The following is an 11,313-nucleotide window of genomic DNA, read 5'->3' on the forward strand; positions in this document are numbered from 1 at the left end:
TGTTGCACGCACCTATCCCTTTCCATTAGTAAAGTGAAAGTCACAGAATTGTGGTCACTACCTCCAAAATGCTCCCCCCACTAACAAATCTATCACTTGCCCTGGTTCATTACCAAGTACCAAATCCAATATGGCCTCCCCTCTGGGCGGACAATCTACATACTGTGTTAGAAAAGCTTCCTGGACATACTGCACAAACACCACCCCATCCAAACTATTTGATCTTAAGAGTTTCAACTCAGTGTTTGGGAAGTTGAAGTCACCCATGACTACTACCCTGTGACTTCTGCACCTTTCCAAAATCTGTTTCCCAATCTGTTCCTCCACATCTTTGCTGTTATTGGGGGGCCTATAGAAAACTCCCAACAAGGTGACTGCTCCTTTCCTATTTCTGACTTCAACCCATACTACCTCAGTAGGCAGATCCTCCTCGAGCTGCCTTTCTGCAGCTGTTAAACTATCTCTAATTAACAATGCCACCCCCCACCTCTTTTACCACCCTCCCTAATCTTATTGAAACATCTATAACCGGGGACCTCCAAGTTTCTGTGATGGCCACCACATCGTAGTCCCAAGTACCGATTCATGCCTTAAGTTCATCCACCTTATTCCTGATGCTTCTTGCGTTGAAGTATACACACTTCAACCCATCTCCGTGCCTGCAAGTACTCTCCTTTGTCAGTGTTCCCTTCCCCACTGCCTCACTACACGCTTTGACTTCCTGAATATCGGCTACCTTAGTTGCTAGACTACAAATCCGGTTCCCATTCCCACGCCAAATTAGTTTAAACCCTCCCGAAGAGTACTAGAAAACCTCCCTCCCAGGATATTGGTGCCCCTCTGGTTCAGATGCAACCCGTCCTGCTTGTACAGGTTCCACCTTCCCCAGAATGCGCTCCAATTATCCAAATACCTGAAGCCTTCCCTCCTACACCATCCCTGCAGCCACGTTTTCAACTGCACTCTCTCCCGTTCCTAGCCTCGCTATTACGGGGCACCGGCAACAAACCAGAGATGACAACACTGTCTGTCCTGGCTTTTAACTTCCAGTCTAACTCCCTGAACTAATTTATTACCTCCACACCCCTTTTCCTACCTACGTCGTTGGTACCAATGTGCACCACGACTTCTGGCTGCTCACCCTCCCCCTTCAGGATCCTGAAGACACGATCCGAGACATCCCTGGCCCTGGCACCCGGGAGGCAACATACCTTCCGGGAGTCTCGCTCACGACCACAGAATCTCCTATCTATTCCCCTAACCATTGAATCTCCTTTTACTATTGCTTTTCTATTCTCCCCCCTTCCCTTCTGAGCCCCAGAGCCAGACTCAGTCCTGGTGAAAATATTTAAAGGATATCTAAAGGATAACAGATGGTATTCAGGAGGAACTAAGGAAGGGACTGAGAGAGGACGGTGATCAGAGGAAGAGTGATTGGAGGACTGGGAGGGGGGTGATGGAGAAGAAGGGAAGACATGGCCTGTGGTTTGAATGTCGATTCAGAAGGAGGATTCCCCCATGATGCACAATCAATCGACACGAAACGTAGGTGAAGTCTGAAATGAAAGGCTTCAATTAGCAAGAAGTGAGCCCGGCAGCAGACATACAGGAAATGGCCTGGCTGCAAGGGTACACGGGTTCTTATACCCCACCTCGTAGGCGGAGCTACCTCTTAGCCAATAGGGATAAGAGGCACACGATACCTGGGCCAATGGGCAGCGAGTCATCTGCACCAACGGCAGCTCACACTCCCAGGTACCGTAATACCTCTAGTCATACTATCACACCTCACCTCTCGACTCGACACTTAGAAAACTTGTTTTCATACTGTATTTAGTAGTGGTCTGCAGTAGTATCTTTAAGACTGCTTTAGACTTGATTATATTGAAAGCAACCAATCCAGCACAGGCTGCATTCAGGACAACCTCATTTTGCAGAAGAGACTTCAAATGGGTTAGGTTTTTTACTTGCTTATCCCACACGGGACCTACGGGGTGGGAATGTTTATTTCCCCGTGGTCCTTACGGAATACGAGCTCCCTGGCTAGGGTCGGGTACTCTCTATTAACCAATGTATAAAAGGTCGGCAAGTAAGTCACCAACCAGAACTGGAACCCGGTAGGGATCTATCAACTAGTGTGCATATCGTTTGTGTAAATAAAACTTTGTTTCATATTTTACTCTGTGTGGATTCCCTGTGGCCTTATTGAAAAGGGCATTATGCCAGTATCAGTGTCTGTAAACACCTCTGGTTTTGTCTGTACCAATATGGTGGGTGACACAATTCCAGCGCAGAATGAGGGAACTTCCTGGCAACCATATTATGTGTTTGATGAGCCATCAGTTGCACGAGAGACGAGTTGCTATACAAAAGTTAGGCTTTAATAAGCTAGAACTTAGCCCTGCGGTCGACTACAATAAAATGGACGACCGCCTGGCGTTCTGACTATTTATACCTCGGTATGGAGGCGTGGTTAACTCAGCCTCTCGACCAATTGGAGAGCCATCACGTGACTGGTCTCAACCAATCGGTCAAGAGGCCCATGACCGACCAGGGCCGATGGTAAGCCGGTGTTCTGCACCAATGGCAGACAGCTATGCAAATCATACCACCACAGTGTTTAGGTACCTGCTTAGCACCTGAAACACAGGGGCACACTCATTGAATTTCTCGGTCCATCTGTGGGTGTTAGCTTTTGCTAAATGACCACAGGCCTGTGATTGAAGTCGTACACATTGAAGAAATGTCTGAGCTAAGGTACTGATTGTGTGACTGGGGAGGGAAGTCAAATTGATGGTATATCAAGGCGGGCCCTTGGAAAGGTTAGTTGGCTGCTTTTTATTCCTCTGAAGATTGTCACATGATGTGAATGATTAGGATTTCTGACCTGGGTGATTAATCTTACTAGTCAGCGACTGACTAAGCTACGGAAAGAGGAAAAGTTATTTTCCTGAACAGAACAGCTTTCACCCGAGGGAAGTTACTCTTCCAGCTCTCAAACAGTAAAACAGCTTTCAGTTATGTTCTAGTGGGAATTGTCCAGGTAAGTCGCCCACACTAAAATGTTTTGCAGAGGTTCACAGGCCATTCTGCCAATGCAGCTGGCATAGGTGGATGCAGCCATATGGGTCACAGCTGGGGTTGTACCGCCCAGTGGGGTCTGGCGCGACTCAATGGGCCCCGGGGCTGTCCGGATTCTCCGGCCCGCGATGGACCGAAGTCCCGCCCATTCTATGCCGGTCCCGCGGCGTAAATTGGAGTTGGTCCCTTACTGGCAGGACCTGTCGGCGCGGGTGGGCTCCGGGGTTCTTGGGGGGTCGCAGGGGGATCTCCGAGGCGGGCGGCGCGACTCATACCACGCCGGGTTTTGGGGGGTGGGAGAATTGGGAGGACGGCGGGGGCGGGATTCACGCCGACCCCCGGCGATTCTCCCACCCGGCGGGGGTCGGAGAATTCTGCCCTTTATGTTTATCAATTCAAGATCCTGGAGTAAAATTTACTCTCTTTGTTACATTTGTTGTTTGGGGTAGTTTGAACTATTTAAGTCTTATTCATAATTCAATTTGTTATGTTTCTATCCCAATAGGTATTATGGATTCTGAAAAGCTTGTATTATATTACTTGTGTCACACACGCTGTGCGTCAGATTCAAATCCTGGTCATGGGTTTGATTCTTACAGAAGCTTTTTATTTTATCTGACTCTTTGGTCAGTGTAATATTCTTTGCAATGAACGACCCACTTTGTGTTGACTGCTTAATTCTCGGATCCCGGAGAATCCCCGGACCGGCGCCGGGCCTGATTTCGGCGTGAAATTGGATTCTCCTTCCCCGCGCCGAACGTGATTTCGGCGTGGGGCTGCGGAGAACCCAGCCCCCACCTTTCAGCCCTGATTGGGCACGTTGCCAACCATTCTACTCAGCAGTTGGCAGGCTTCTGACTGGGCAGCTGTTAGTTGGCCGCAAGATGCTTCATCCTTGAAAGGCAGGACCGGGAGTCAGCACTTCTGCACTTCTGAGTCTTGACACCCATCCCCCATTGAGACATATCTTCCAAACCTTTATACAAGTTGAAAAACAATGAATGGAAGTTGTCCTCAAGCTTACTTGATGATTTTCTGCGGTGGAGAACACACTATAATACAAAGTACCCTCAGAATGTGTGCCACCATTGATAAATCAGTTGTCTTTCTCACTCATGGAGTGGAAGATTGTAACATTTTTTTATCTGCCCCAGTCAATAATTTTATGGAATTACAACTCCATCCTTGTTTACACTTGCTAAATGTTTAATACGAGGCAAACCTCTGCAATCATTGAGCCACCAGCTTCAGCCCTCTGCCTCTTTTGCTTCTGTCAAACGTTATTATATTTTTCAGGATATTTGTGGCTTTGGCATTATCCCCTGCTCTGAGTAATGGCTTTTTGATTCATCCAATTTCCATTTCATGAATTCTTTCACAAAAATGTGAAACTCAAGGGAATTGATTTTGACTTTTGGGCGACTGACTGACAGAGATTTTGCTCAATTGTTTGCCTCTGTGGCAAAGAGGCAGCCTCAGTTTGGAGGGTGGTCTCATTTGTATTTAGCTGGCAAAATATAAGAGTGCAATATTTTTGCCCTGAAGAGTACCGGCATTAGTGGAGCATTGAGAATAGTGGTAGCATGTTTAAGCTGTTGTTGTCCTGTAAACACAGGGCGAACTGATGCAAAATCAACCCCAAGGTTCCGAAAATACACCTTTCACCTCATTTGGGCTCAGTGAATCATTTTTTTTAGTTAATGGCAGGGGAAAACCTGAGTCAGGCTTGTTAACAAAATGGGTTGTAAGGCTGTTTAATTTGCATTGTTACACCTTCACAGTATTTTTGTTACATGCGCAGGAGAAGGCTTATCACCAGTGGCAACAGGAATTATAATGCTGCACACTTCCAATCACGTCACTATATATCTTTTCAATTTGCCCTTTATTTCTGCCTCAGCAGATTAGATTTTTTGCAGTTGTAATTAAGCCCAAATGACACTCATCATTAGTCTCTTCGATGCGTTATCTAATGCTCCAGTCCGAGTGTGGCTGTGGGAAAGAGTCTCCAGAGTCGACTACAACTTGCCTCAAGAGGCGTTAATGGTCAGAAAATCGGGTTAATAGCTGCAAAGGCCCCATTAACATCATAATTGTAACCAGTGACATTTGGAATGGGCATGTGGCTGGGTTTCTGCTTCAGGCAATGGACCCCTTTTAAAATGGAATCAGAGACCAAAGGCTCCAATTTTCACTTGCGGCTAGAATTGGTCTGTCTACACCCTGTACATTTGAAGAATCAACTATATTATTATGGGACTGGAGAGGCCATACCTGGTAAGTATAATATTCCTGGGGCAAGATCTCCTGGCTGTTCACACCGGTGGTATCTTCTGGTCCCGATGATGGTGCACCCCGACTACATGTTTTCTGGTGCCATGGGGTGGATTCAATGGAAATCCCAATGATAGCGGCGAGACCAGAAGACCCCTCTGCTGGCCAATGGTGGGCCATCTCCCGCCACTGAGAAACACGGCGTGGTGAGGCCAGAGAAACACGCCCTTATTGTGCTAACGCTAAATCTTTAAAGAGTCTGCTGAGGTGAGGAAAACATGAGAATCATTGGAACATCTCGAATGGTGATACACCTTAACCGTGAGGTTGTAGAAGATGGGAGTAAGTTAGGGGAGTGGAACTAGGTGGAATGCTCCTTCAGATAACCAGTGAAGATTCGATGGGCTAAATAGTATAGAATAGAACCATAGAATAGAATCCTTACAGGGCAGAAGGAGTCCATGCGGCCCATCGAGTCTGCACCGACCCATTGAAAGAGCACCCTGCCTAGACACACTCCCCTGCCCTATCACCTGAACCCCATAACTCCCACCTAACCTGCATATACCTGGTCACTAAGCAGCCATTTAACATGGCCAATCCACCTAATCTGCACATCTTTGGACTGTGGAAGGAAACCGGGGCACCCGGAGGAAACCCACGCAGACAGGGATAGAACGTGCAAACTCCACAGTCACCCAAGGCTCAAACCGAACCTGGATCCCTGGTGCTGTGCGGAAGCAGAACTAACCACTGTGCCACCCACATGGCCTCATTTTGCACTGTAAAGATTCTGTAAAGAGAGAGCAAGACCATGTGATATTGCATCAGTACCTGTGATGATGTACACTGTATCCCATCATCATATCGCATTGTTAGAAATAACTCGTCATACTATGTCTTTGACTTCCATTTCCTTTTTATAGGGATAACCGTTGTGACAGTTTCACACATCTGCCCAAATGCGTCCTCTGATCATTTAGAGGAAGTGGGGGATTTGTGTTCTGCCTGCAACCCTTCAGGTTCTGCTGGGCAATAAGATAATTTGTCTGTGATTCAGGTTCACCAGCCAGGGATGTCTCGATAAACACAGCCCTGCTGGTCATTTGGCTGGGTAGATGACTGTCTCAGAGGTTTCTATGTGGCAACAATTGCACATCTGTTCTACCTTACTGTGCCCTTATCTGTTTGAATGAGCCAGGACCCTTGATGTCGCGTCTGTTTTCCCACTTGTCCATAATGAGGTTGGTCACGGATCCAAACTGGCTCTTCCTGTTGGATGTCAGACATGCTGCATGCTTTGTGAGATTTGTCATAGCTCCAAATCTGGCTGAAATGATACTCATCCTCTTTCTCCATCACCTTGTCCAAACGTTTACATATGTGTGTGTGTGAGAGGAGGGAGTTGAGTTCTCAGTCTTCTTCCCATTTGGAGTTTTCTTGGTGAGAAACCATTCTGGAGTGAAGTTGAACGATAACTCAGAAGTGCAAGTTGGATGTCATTATTCTTCAGCAATAATGTGCGCATTCAATTCTCAGCTTCACCGTTGGCTTAAGGGTTTTTTTTTGTAGAAAAATGCATATGAAGTCATGAATTCTTTCAAGTATTTATTGGTAAACTGTGGTCCATTGTCCGAGATTGCAAGGTTGGGATATCTCATGCAACGATGTCGTCACTGCTTCAGGTTAAACGGTAGCTTTTGTAAGGACAACAAAGAGTTCACACCGAGGAGGTTGAAACAAAAACTTTAATTTACAATAAATATTATACGCAGCTCCAGTAGTTCCCTACTGGGTCTTCTCTAATCGGTACCTTACTGGTCGACAAAGTATTGCTAATCGTCACCTGCCCCCTTATCGGATGAGCTGGTATTCTGCAAGATCCTTAGGGTAGTTAATCATCCCTACCTCCTGAGAGCCATGCGGGCTATAACAGTAGCACAGTAGCTTTGCAGTGGTAGTCTTTTTAAGGAGATATTTAATAACACTCAGAAAAGATTTACCCTAGTGAAAAAGCAAGGCTGCTCGATAAGGATGCACTAAACATGGCTAAATAAAGAAGTTAAGGTTAGTATTATGTGGAAAGAACCACTGCAAATCTGCAAAGATTTGTGGTAGGTCAGTGGATCGGAATGATAAGAACCAGCGAAGAATGATGAAAAAGATAAAGAGGCACAAAGCAGAATTTGAGAGAAAACTAGCTTGTAATATAAAACAGATAGTAAAAGTTGGAAAAGAGTAACTGAAGCTCATTTTTGTCCTCTAGAGCGTGAGTCTGGGGAATTCATAATGGAAGAACAAGAAATTCATTGACGTTGAACGGGTATTTTGTGTCTATCTTCAAGGTAGAGGTCTTAGAAAACTTCTCAAACGTTCTTGAAAATCAAGAAATAAGGCATGAACTTGGTACAATCACCGCCACTCAGAAAACGGTGGTAGGGAAAAAAATAAGACCAAATGTCTCCGATGTGGACAGGGGAGAGACAGGCAAATATTGCTTTTTTTCACTTACCAACTGTCCATAAGCAGAAGGTGTTTTGAATTATTTTTAAAGTATGTGGTGCCGTGTTTTCCTAAACTCTCAATTTGTGTGATCCAATACCAATAACCCGTCGGAAGTCTGCGTTATGATTAACTCAAAAGTTTAGTTTATCCATTCAAGAGGAAGTGTGTTTGCATTTTCCTACTATATCACATGCATGCACGCACGCATGCACATACTCACACACACATCCACGGATAGTAACAATACAAGAACCACAGAAATCAATACAAATTATCTGATTTCAAGAGTCTAAGAAGTCAAAAGTCAGAGGGTGTTCGTCTTCATGGCAGAGTTTTGTTCTGATGAGTTCCTTCTGGGACACAACAATACAAAGATCCCTGAAGCAAATAATTCTGCAGCACGATAGGGTTTCTTAGACAGCTTGGCACGCATTTATCAGTGTGTTTTAAAAAAATCAAGAAGATTCGAAGAGTTGAGAGATGTCTGTTGGAATCCTTTCCAGTTAATGTTAAAACAGTAATCTGCCCATGACGTCAAAGGTGCAATGCCAAAACTGTCCAGAAGGCCAGAAGCTTGGGTCACAAGACGTGACCCATTAATGGTCAATTGCAGCTCAACAAGTTTCTGTCCTCCTGGCCAGAATCTCATAGACCCTCCTTCGGATAAAGACAGGTGGTTATTAGGAACTATTCCAGTATAATGAGTTTTGATTACTTTCTTTTGTGATAGTGCAGGTTGGGAAGCCAGTTCATCGGAACTTCCTCTACTTTTTTTGATTGCAGGGCGTCTGTATAATGAAGTGTTAGATTCCACAAGCTGAGAGAGGAAGTATTTTGTTCTTATAACTCCTGCTGCTAGCTTCCAGAAAAAAAGAGCCAGCCTTGTAGTCATGTGACTTGTAGTAGCCATCTTTTATTGGTTCAGCCTGAAGTTGTTTTTATTTTAAACGTGGCAAAGTTTTGGATTAATTTTTATGTCATTTAAATCCAACATCTGACAAATCCCCAGGACTGTACTCTAGGCCTTAACAAAAGCGCAGCGCATATTAGAGAATCTCCCAAGCGTGTTTGTGAAGAAAACCCTGAGATTAGGATGCATTTGGTAGAAATTGTTTCTTATAGGGCTCACTTCTCCACTCTACCATAACCTTTGTCAGTGCTTTTGAAATCGCTTTCCTTTCCAACATATTTTTATACTCGCGAGATCACCCTTCAACTTCTTTTCCATAAGAAATTTTAGTTTGAAATTTGATTAGAACAAAGATCCTGGGCTAGATTCTTTCGCCCTGCCCGCCACAGAATCGCCAGGGGCGAGAGGCGGACAATGGAGAAGTCCATTGACCTCGGGCGGGATTGTCCGGTTGCCGGGCGGACGTGGCCGGAGAATCCCGCCCCAATCTATTATAAGGTGTGGAAAGGAGTCCACGCTGAACCGAAAAGATTGAGTCAAAGGAAAAAGGGTTAATACAACAGAACAAGAGCACAGAGCAGTTACTACCCTGACGGAGCCAGCTCACAGTTCATGGCCCTTCGGTTTTATACAGGATGTAGAAGGGGGTGCCCCGCCCCTCAGTGGGGGAGCGTTTATTCCCCATATTTAGGAATATCAATCTCCCAGTCTCATAAGTGTCCTACGGCCAGCTTAAGGTTTCATTTGATTCCCATGACCTGCTTAACCCCAGGGTATAACACCATCCATGTTTGATATCCTAGGACAGTACAATATTTTAAAGGCTAGTACTACTTTAGGAATTTACAAGACTAATCGTCGAAATCTGGTATACAGCCGGTTACACACCATGGTGTATTTTTCTATGGAAGAATCATCCATTGTTCTAAATCTATCAAAGTCTGCCCAAGCACGGTGGCGCAGTGGTTGGCACTGCCACCTCACTACGCCGAGGTCCCATATTTGATCCTGGCTCTGGGTCACTGTCCGTGTGGAGTTTGCACATTCTCCCCGTGTTTGTGTGGGTTTCACTCCCACAACCCAAAGATGTGCAGGGTAGGTGGATTGGCCACGCTAAATTGCCCTTTAATTGGAAAAAGCGAATGAGGTACTCTGAATTTTTTTAAAAAGTCTGCTCAAGCCTCATAGGCATTCAGTAAGTCATCTTTGATTTAACTTTAATCCATGAATTTTAAGGGAGTGCCACACCCCGACCATTGTTCAGTAGCTGTGTATTTAATTCCAAGAAAATATCACAATGGATCATGCTGCTGGAAGGAAGTAGAAGTGCCAGAGCCACCCTTTGCTTTATTTTTGGTAGGAATGTAACCCGGGTCCATACACCAACTTTATTTTTCCATTGATCATAAGGTCATAAGATGCACTATAGAGAGAATCCTATCGGGCTGCATCACAGCCTGGTATGGCAACTGCTCGACCCAGGACCGCAAGGAACTTCAGAGAGTCGTGAATACCGCACAGTCCATCACACGAACCTGCCTCCCATCCATTGATTCCATCTACACCTCCCGCTGCCAGGGGAAAGCAGGCAGCATAATCAAGGATCCCTCCCACCCGGCTTACTCACTTTTCCAACTTCTTCCATCTGGCAGGATATTCAGAAGTCTGAGAACACGGACGAACAGACTCAAAAACAGCTTCTTCCCCACTGTCACCAGACTCCTAAATGACCCTCTTATGGACTGACCTCATTAACACTACACCCATATCTGCTTCATCCGATGCCAATGCTTATGTAGTACATTGTATATATTGTGTTGCCCTATTATGTATTCTCATGTATTTTCTTGAATTCTGTTTAATTCCCTTTTCTTCCCATGTACTGAATGATCTGTTGAGCTGCTTGCAGAAAAATACTTTTCACTGTACCTCGGTACATGTGACAATAAACAAATCCAATCCAATCCAATCTTTCACGAAACAGGGACGGAAAAGCATATCTTGCCACCTTATTTTACACCCCTATCTTCAAAGAGTAACCATTTACAGTCTTCTCTGACTCAAAAAACTCCAATACTAGTCTTCTGTCTAGAAGTAAGTGTTATTTGACAATCTTCACTTTCAGGCAACCAATCTCTGCTACCAAGTGTCAGCTAAATTCCCCTGGTTGTGAAGAAGACACTGTGACGAGGGTTCTTTGTGGAGACAGTTTATTGGTTGTCACAGAGCTCATAACTCGACTCTAAACCAAGCCACACAGTGCTGACTAACTATTCTTTACGTACACATATGAGAATGATCAACTCTTCAATACCCAACACCTCTTCACCTAACAGCACAGATAGCAGAGGCATTGGTTCTAATCTTCTAAAATTCCCATGATTCAGGAAAGACCAGCCAATTAGAAAATAACTAATGTAAAACCTTTATTCAAGGAAGGAAGGAGGCAGAAAGCCAGTTTGCCTCACATCTGCCGTTAGAAAAGTTCAGTAATCCTTTACTAAGGAGGTTACATTGGGACTCTTAGATAATCACTATTTGAT

This window comes from Scyliorhinus canicula, chromosome 17 (assembly GCF_902713615.1).
Source record: "Scyliorhinus canicula chromosome 17, sScyCan1.1, whole genome shotgun sequence".
Lineage (NCBI taxonomy): Eukaryota > Metazoa > Chordata > Chondrichthyes > Carcharhiniformes > Scyliorhinidae > Scyliorhinus > Scyliorhinus canicula.